Source organism: Vanessa atalanta, chromosome 10, assembly GCF_905147765.1.
Source record: "Vanessa atalanta chromosome 10, ilVanAtal1.2, whole genome shotgun sequence".
Lineage (NCBI taxonomy): Eukaryota > Metazoa > Arthropoda > Insecta > Lepidoptera > Nymphalidae > Vanessa > Vanessa atalanta.
In genome coordinates this window covers 8,188,815-8,198,830 of record NC_061880.1, presented here as the reverse complement: position 1 = coordinate 8,198,830, position 10,016 = coordinate 8,188,815, and the positions used below count along the sequence as shown (strand labels likewise).

The window sequence follows — 10,016 nt, the reverse complement described above, 5'->3', positions numbered from 1 at the left end:
CTCAGTTGTAGGTAAACAAATTATACTTGAAGTTTCATTAAAATTATCATTAATTTCATGGCGAGAATACAAAATGTTTGAATTATAAATTTATCATGTTTAAATTTATAATAGTATATTATATTAAAAATGTACGAATTATCAAATGATGGAATTATAATTAAAATAACCTCAAACACAAAATCTTTGTTCATTGTAAAATTAAGAATTCGAAAAGAAACTATTCTTGTGATGAACTGGCGGAAAAACGTAGCGGAATTGGGTACTCATTCATTATTTTCATTTCCAAGGTAATCTCCAAAAGTCATTACTTTTATAATATCCTATAATCCACATATTTCTTAACGAGTTTTGAATATTAAAATTAATCATTTTTGAAATTTCCTGTAATCCTGTTGTTAAAACGTTAACGTTATACAGTGTATGTATGTAGTAGTGTATGTGTAGGTAGTCGGGTATCAGGCATAATATCAAGCTTATGTTTGTTTCCTGGTATTATTTGTATGTATGTTACAATTTCTATAAAAATATTTTGTTATGTTTATATAAATATTTCATGCGAATGATGAAAATGAAATATGGTAATTTTGTATATCTACGTCTATTTTACTGTGTTTGCTTGAAATAAATACATAGATTCTGATTCGATGTGGGCGTAAATGTATTCACATATTTAGATATACAGCACATAAACACACTACAAGCTCAATATCGATTGCTGCCATTATTAGTAAGACCCATATTTATGGGATCAGAAGTTTTTGTATTATAGAAACAGAAAAAAATCTGTCTACTAGACTTCTCCTGATTTATTTATCCCGGCTATTGTCAGGATGTGCCTACCGATTAAGACTACTCCACTTTGCACGATCTTTAGAATCATACTGTTAAATGACTTACTATTGACTCTTATTTCACGTCATCTAGCCATCGCTGCCTTGAACGCCTAGGAGGCATAGTTCCGGGTACAAACATATCAAGACCCTTCCTTCGACATAGTCCCTAGGTCAACGTGCACCATGGCCAAACCACCTCAGGCGACAGTTTTAGACCTTGTCTGTCACGGACCCCGAGTCTACCTCGGATGAAAGAGTTGCGTATGAGGTCAGCCCGCATTATGCCGCACGTCCACCTCAGCATTTTCATCTCTTTGACGTGAAGCTCTTGAGTATGCTGAAATAGTGCTGGACAGCACTCGCCTCTGTATAGAAAGAGCGATCCGATGATACTCATGTTTATCTGTCGCATGAGCTTGTATTCTGCGTTCACTGATCATACCTGTGACTTCCCGCTATCTAGCCCAAGCAGCTCTCATACGGATTCGAACGTCGTGATCGATGCTTCTGGACATGTGCAGGATGGTTCCAAAGCAACTAAACATCTCTGGCTTAATGGCTGGCCCGGGTTGCAGGAGAAGCCATGTACACGGTCTTCGCCACATTTACTTGGAGACCGCCGTTCTCAAGCGTACCCTTCCATAAGTTTACTCTACGATTCAGTTCCCGTCAGCTCTCATCAACGAACGCTATGTCATCGACATACATCATCAGCCATGGAGACTGGTCTCGGATGCATGCTGAGACAAAATCTAGTAGTATATTGAATAAGAACGGACTAAAAGCGAACCCTGGTGGGGGTAGGATGATTACAGTCCGCCAGGGCTCTTTATTAAATATAAACAATATATATTGTTCAAAAGTTAGCTCAATAATATATTAAATAAATCTTATCTATAAATAGCAATTGAAACAGTTCTCTGTCGAATTTTATTAAAGAATCAAATATCTATCTCCCCTGGAAGGATGAATTGACTTTACGAAGTCGGAAACTTAGTGTTATAAGTTTAGCTCTTCTTCTCGCGTTACATGACGTTTGTTTTGTTTCTGACAGTTAATATAGTAGATTTATAATATAAATATATTACTTTAACGAACAACACAAGGATTTATTGATTTTATTCTTAATCAACCTTTCATGGGTTTTCAAACCGTCAGACGAGTTACTTTGTTTTACTGGATTAATAATTAAACGGTAGAAAGACTGTATATTATTATTGGGACTGAATAGAAATACAATTTATTACATACAATATAATTTTATGGTAAATATAATATTTAAGAATGCTTTCTGGGAATATTTTAAGCGTAAATATATTTGAAGTAACGAGGCTTTCTTAAAACGACAGCAAATGATGATACCCATGCCTTTACTCATAAAGAATATTGGACAGAGTTATAGACCATACATTTTGTTTTTATTATTTCATGTTCATTTTGAGTTCATTGTGCACGATTGACTTTGTTATAACTTGCGACAATGTAATTTTTTTAAAACATTTCAAATCAATTAAGCAACTTAGATGCTAAAAATAGGGTTTATATTCGCAACATTAATATAACGAAATTCTAAGGGAAGATAATTTTTTTTTTATCGGAAATTGCCAATTAAACTGTAAAAACAAATGATGTACATAAAGGTGTGTATATTTTCAATGCTGTGATATATTGGTAGATGAAGATTCTATAACCACCTCTGAGGAATCTCGATTCATACGACTTAACTTATACACCAATGTCACCCCCCCGTCTCACGCTTTAACAATAAAATAACGTAACGTAACTGTATCTGTACTAATATTATAAATGCGAAAGTACTTTGTCTGTTACCTCTTCACGCTTAAACCGCTGAACTGATTTAGATCAAATTTGTTATGGAGATAGTTTGGTTACCGGTGAAGGACATAGGCAACTTTATTTTAATTCAGCCCTCAAGGGGATAAAATTAGGCGTGACGGTTTGTGTAGTACAGGTAAAGTTATATAAATTTCGGAAGGTTAAGCCGCAGGTTTATTCTAGTCTATACTAATATTATTAATGTGAAAGTAACTCTGTCTGTCTGTCTGTCTGTTTGGTAGAGAAAGAGTTCTCTGCCAAACTAATGAACCGAATTTGATGAAATTTGGTATGAAATAAACTTAAACTTCAAGGAAGCACATAGGCTACATAGGCTTTTGCCCTAACTTATGACAATCAACCCCTTAAAATGCGAGCGAAGCCGGGGGCGACAACTAGTGTTATATAAATTTGAACCGGTGATAGCTTTATTTTTAATACAATTCTGTAAATTGACGATTCATGAGTGTTTATGAATCCTAATTGTATAAAGTATATTTTGATTGATTTAATGTGTACAATGTCATGTTAATAAAATAAAATCATCAACTTAACAAATTACGACCCATGTTTATTTGAGTTCATAAGAAACACTTTCCCACGTCTGCGTTCAGTAATGGCAATGCACTTAGCTGATTGCGCTCCCTGGTGTAAAATTCAGACACCATGTTTTTCCGGTAAATGTCAGCTAATTCTGTAAAAGCCTATGTTGGGGGTGCATTTATAATACTACTAAGTATTCTAGGAATTACGGTGCTCCAAATTGTTTTAAGATTGAAGATGAAAATATTTGACAGATGTTATGATAATAAGTGAATTAAGTATTAATACTATCTTGTTCTTACTTGAATGCAATAGAGACGATTCACAAAGGGTGCTTTCAATAACGTAATAACGTCATATACACTAATCTATACTAATATTATAAATGTGAAAATAACTATGTCTGTTGCTGTTTCACGGCAAAACCATTGAAACGAATTTGATGAAATTTGTCATGCAAGCTAAGCTACATACCATTTATGTCTAACACCTAACGACTAACCTCTAAAACAAGAGTGAAGCCACTGGCGACAGCTTGTTTGTTTATATTTTATGTTTCCTACAAACAAATTAGTAAGTCGATATACTTGTCAAAGCGCCCTGAACTCACCACAAGAACACGATCCTGCAATATCAACAAGTGATAAGCGTCACTAACTATAAAAAATATAACATTTAAAGACGCGCTTCGAAATAGCGTAATACCGTAGGTCGATTTTCAACATTTTACAAGTGATATACGTAGTGAGTTACAGAATAGTCCTGTTGATCTTTATTCGTAATAAAGTCGACGTACATGCTGTAGAATAGTATGGTCATATATTCTTATCTTATGGATTAATTGTTAAACTTTTTACGGTACGTTACTTGGAAAGTTCGTTTGAAGTTTTATAAAGGCAAATAGGATTAAATTAGACACTAGAATTTTCTTTCACAAGCAGTGTTATCATAAAGTTATTTAAAATTCCAGAGCACTCGTATATTTATTTACGACTAGTAAATACTCCTAGCGAATCGTATCCTATATATCTTTTTTTATACGAGAAGTCTGCTAACTGAAAACAATCTAGGTCACAAAAGTATCATCGAGATGGTTCAAGCCGTTGAATTACGTACACATGCACATCAGAATTTTATTTAAGAAGGTTTTATTTATAGTATATAGTATAGTGTGGCTTTGTACGTGCACATTTGAGTAGGTACCACCCATAAATCAGCTATTCTACTGATTACCCTCAATATTTAGTATTGTTGTGTTTGTGTTGTGGGTTAAAGGATGACTCAGACAATGTAACTAAAGGCACAAGGGACATGTTAATTCCCAACAATGCCAATGTTTATTGGCGCTGATGACCTATGCGGCCCATTTACAAGTCTACCAAGTTTTTTTTTTTTTAAAGAAATATATCTTCAAACACGTTTAAACATATTATAATCCGAAAACATTTGAAGGTTCTGTTAAGTTTTAAGTAACAAGGAAGTCTCAATAAAACTTTTTAGTTATCGTCGTTTTTTCTTTTGAAAATGTTTTCATGTCGATATCATGCGTTTAATGTTTAATAGCACATTCTTCAAAAGGAACATTAAAATTAAATCTGTTCTGTATGTACAACAGTAACGGCTTGTAAATGTCACCAGCGTCCATAGAAATTTTCATTGAAAAACATATTAACCATTCCATACTATGTGCAACAAACTTTGGGAACTATAGTCACTGTGCATTTAATAATTCCACACCCTTCAAATAAGTATTGCAGTTTAGCGGTAGAATAAGATGCGTAAATGCTACCTACATAGACGGATTGAACAAAGCCGAACCAGTAAGTTGATGTATTTTTGTTATTTTATTTTTATGGCATATGCTAGAGCATATGAGCCACCTGATGTTAAGTGGTCACCACCATAGACAAAGGCGTTATAAGAAATATTCGTTCCATCGCCAATGCGCCACCAACCTTGGGGACTAAGATATATCGTGTAATGTAACACAATGGGCCTGTCAGTAGATAATCAAGATTAAAAAATCGCATACATTAATCACAAAAAGACTCACGAAATAAGATCAAGCTAATAAATGGGATGAGTAACTTTTTCTTCGGAATTTTCGTGTCTATTCGTTGAAGATATTACAAGTTACCTTGTTATAAGTTTATGTTATTTACTTCGAAAATACCAACAAGATCCAATCTCTTTTATGATTGTGAAGTAAATATGGTGCTACTGAAAATATCTCGGCAACAAATAAAGCATTTTCTTTTAAATTGAATGGTCTGGAAGTCAGAACATATCTGAGCACTTCGGTATAATCAAAACAAATATCATCAGATAATGTACTTGATACTCTGTAGTTAATCAAAAATTATTTATATGAACTGTCTACAGAACATTATAGCTCAGTAGATGGGTTTAGGCCTAATATCACCGATTCAAATCAAGGTAAGCACTGTTGACGTTCACGTGCGTCACGTTTGTAATGGAGCTCGTGTAAAGTCTCGTGGCGAAAATATCAAAACGAAACTTTAATATACTACATCGTCAAAATATAACGTATATAAATTTTCTGTTTACTTGATTGTAAACAGATTTTTTTTTAGCTAAATTTCATTACTAAAGGATTCATAAATAGCTACATTCCACTACTAAAATATTTATTAATTAAACTGCAGCTATCAGCATTTGACAATCAAAGCGACATAACTACAATAAAACATTTTCACACACACTCTAAACGCACACGATTAATCTTTTCGTGTGTTCACATCGAACACACACATAGGTACATATGTGACATTGTAAATAGTTTTAATAACAAGGTAAGTGAATTTAGGTAGTTTATAAAATTTAAATGAATTTCGAAATATAGAAAAAATGATATACTTATATTATGTAATAGATAATATTATTTTAAAGTTTTTCAAGCAAACATAATAACGTACTTACTGGTAGTATTATTTATTTACTTTATATTTGCTTGAGAGATGCCAAGCACAAAGGCCGTTGATAAGTTTATTCCTACACTCCTCTTAAACTTTGTGTGTAGCTTAAGTTCATCAACTATAATATTTCTAGAAAGAAAATATGAGTTTCATTTCAGAATTTATTTTCTTTATACGATAAAGTTGAATGAGAATAACGATGTGATGATAAAAATACTGAAGATGGAGAAATATGTCGCTCTTAGGAATCCATACTGAATGATTCAAAGGCAATATTAACATTATAAATTTGATCGATTAGAAGTTTGTTGTTCGGTCACATGTAAAGTTGTGATAGTATTATTTTAGAGATTAGCAAAGCAAAGAGGTTTTAAGGTGTTGCTATTTTTTTTTTGTCTCTAAGAAATAACGTGTCATATAAAATATTTATAAAAGGTAACGAAAGATACGGTCACGGCTTCTTATGTAATTGTAGAATTAAATTTAATAATTTAATTAAATTTTATTTGTATGTATATAAACATAGATTAAATTTTTTTGTAGTTGCCGATTCTATAAAGTTAATTAACCATTCTTGGGTCATATTCGTTTCTATAATAAAATTTCGCAGATATTTTTAAACTATACAATTCCAATCGTTTGTTTCAAAAAAAAAAACAATATGTAAGGTATATTTTTCAATAAGAGACTATAAAGATGATTAAAAAGCGTGAAACTAATACTTGATGAGTTGCAGATAGGATATATTATATATGATGTTTAATTGACATAACTTTGAGTTCCAAATTTTGGAAAAGAGTAAGTGCTGAGTTTCTTGACCTTTTTTTACTAGAATCGATATTCCGAGCCGGTGGTTATTTAACGTTTAATGATACCCAGTAAATACCATCGATCGGTCAGATAATCTATTACAAAACAACAATATGTTGTATGTTTTGTGAGTTTTGTGTAATTTCAGGCACAAGGACTTGCTATTTTTGTTTCCAAGGTTTGCAGCGAATAGACGATGTTACATTAACTCTTTTACAAGACCTTTGATTATTTATGTATCTAGATAAACTGTCACTAGTAAAATAGTATGACGTTTGGCGAGTGTCAAGCGTAACTGTCAAGCTTACTAGTTAAAAAGTTTGCTCGTTTGTTTTAGTTCTTTTGTAGTGCAACACTCTATATATATATATATATATAAATATAACGAAGGGTTAAATTCGTTATCAGACATATTTATTTCCAAAAATATAAGTCTCGACTATTTTGTTCGTATCTTCTTATTTTTTAATATTCCATCAACTCTGGCACTTTTCGATTCTTTTCTTTTCAACGTCATACTGACGTTGCTAGCATGTACGATAAAAAATAAATGAATCATAATTAAACTTTTTGATTCTTCGACATATATATAGTGAAAGGCCAAGTCATCGATGTGATATTAAGGCCATCCGTTTGTTTGTTATAGACAAACATTATTCCGGATAAATTAAAAAAGCACGTTAGTTATCAAACATAATACAATGATAAGAAAGAAATTGCAATTATTGATATATTTTGCGTATAATATAAAAAAACAACCTAACCTTTTTTAAGATATAGTTACTTTATTTAATTAAAAAATAACAATTTGAAAGTACATTACATTACATACATTAGCAGCCTGTAAATTTCCCACTGCTGGGCTAGGGCCTCCCCTACCTTTGAGGAGAAGGTTTGGAGCATATTCCACCACGCTGCTTCAATGTGGGTTGGTGGAATATACATGTGGCAGAATTTCGTAGACACATGCAGGTTTCCTCACGATGTTTTCCTTCAACGTCGAGCACGAGATGAATTATAAACACAAATTAAGCAGATGAAAATTCAGTGGTGCCTGCCTGTGTCAATCATCATCGGTCAAGATGCGCGTGCATCTTAACCGATGACGATGATGTTCTAACCACTGGGTCATCTCGGCTCATTTGAAAGTAAACAGTAATTATTTTAATTAAGTTTTTTTTGTAGTTTAAATAATCTGATGTTATTTTAAAACATGTTTAATTTAACATAATAATTTGTAAGGTATCAAAAATACTTGTACAGTGATTGAAATATAATATGTAGATATAGTATTACATTGTCATAACAATTGTCTCATAGTCATATCAAAGAAACAAGTATATTTTAGTTGTAAAACAATTATATATGCATATATAATCATAATGCTGAGTTACGTCGTTTCGGATTTTTATCTAGATATTTAAATACCACTTTAGGTAAATATTTCGTGTTCAGGTCACGTCGGGGCCCCTCTCAATGGGGCCAATTAGGGGCCTACGAGGAAGGTATTTGTTCCATTTGAAGGCGAGTCTAATGAGGGTATACATTATGCACTAAAGGCCTTTGTTAGTAAGTATCTTCACTTGTTACGTGTATTTGACGTTTTTATGCGCTTCTTGAAATGTGTCTTCTTTTATTAAAATAATCTTATTAAGTATATTTTTACTATTAATATATATTTATTATTTAATACTTCTATTAAGTTCTAATGTTGCATACTCTAGTAAGGCTTCAGTTTTATTTTTAATTTATATAATGTATTCGTCTTCTTTAATTTGAAAGCCGAGTTCGTCTAGTTTTTTGTAAACTTCAATTTTAATTGAAAACAGTTTCAAACCAAGACAGCACTAGTTGAAATCGCCGTATAGATGAAATTCTGCCACATCCACCAATCTCCATTAGAGCAACGCGTGCTTTAAGGAAAAATCTGCTGTAGGATTTTTTTACTTTATTCCTTAACTCACAGCGAAACTAAATTTGTTATAAGAGTTTAAATCAATCACTATGACCTTTTAAATATTTCATTTTTATTTTGGTAAGTTTTGATTTTTTTTAAATAAATCTTCGTAATGTTATATAAAACTAATTATTAAGTACTTCTAGGAAGACAATGAAGGCAACACGATGGTAAAGACTATTTTATGATCGCGAAACGAAATCAGGAAAGATTTTTGAATACAGAACACATATTATTACAGTATCTATAGAACAATGACCTCTCCGCACAGAGCTAATGCTAAAACATCTTACCGCAAGCCCGACACCTTTTTCACCGAACGATTTACGAGTTTACTTCTCAGTTTATAAACCGGCAAAGATTTTTTGTTGACTTTTTGATATTTATAAATTATTACACTTAGTACAGCTTATGGGTATTTACGGTTATAGTTTTGCTAACGGTAGTTGTATTAGACAGCCAGTGATTTTTCTCTTCAACTACATTAATATTTATTTTTATACTATAAAGATCAAAAGTTCAAACGGTTGAAAACGTTCATCCCAAGAACTATCTAACAGTACGATTTTATAAATCTTTTTGAGTTAGATAGTCCATGAATCGAGTAGTCCAGTAATTATATACAATAAACAGGCCGAAAAATGCAAATGAACCGAGAAGGCTGATTTTTGGATATGTTGCAAGAGGAGCGAGCTTAGAATATTTAGGTCTTATACACGATTACTTTATTTTTCAGTTTCGCCGTCGATATAACCATCAATTATAGGTTAAAAAAGTATAGGACTTAAATTATAGAGCGTAAATGAAGCAACAAAAAGTATCTTATAATTCTCGTATCACGACGCACAGCACAGAGTTATCGCAAAAAAACAAAATACAATATTTTTTTTTAAGATGGAGGTGAACGCACCTACACTCGAAAATTTTAAATTAAGATTTTTTAAACTCCTTCTACAACATATTCAAAATCAGCTTTCTCGGTTCATTTGCATTTCCAAATGTCTAAAATGATTGGACTAGAGCCTTTGCTGCTGATACGGCTCATGAAAATAACATACGTCAACTAAACACAATCAATATAAATTTAATTGATTTTAT

General features: G+C 32.1%; 1 pseudogene; it reads right to left on the bottom strand.

The window, feature by feature from the left end:
• Nucleotides 1–839: 839 nt before the first annotated feature.
• LOC125067089 lies at nucleotides 840–2,202 on the bottom strand (annotated as a pseudogene).
• Nucleotides 2,203–10,016: the final 7,814 nt, after the last annotated feature.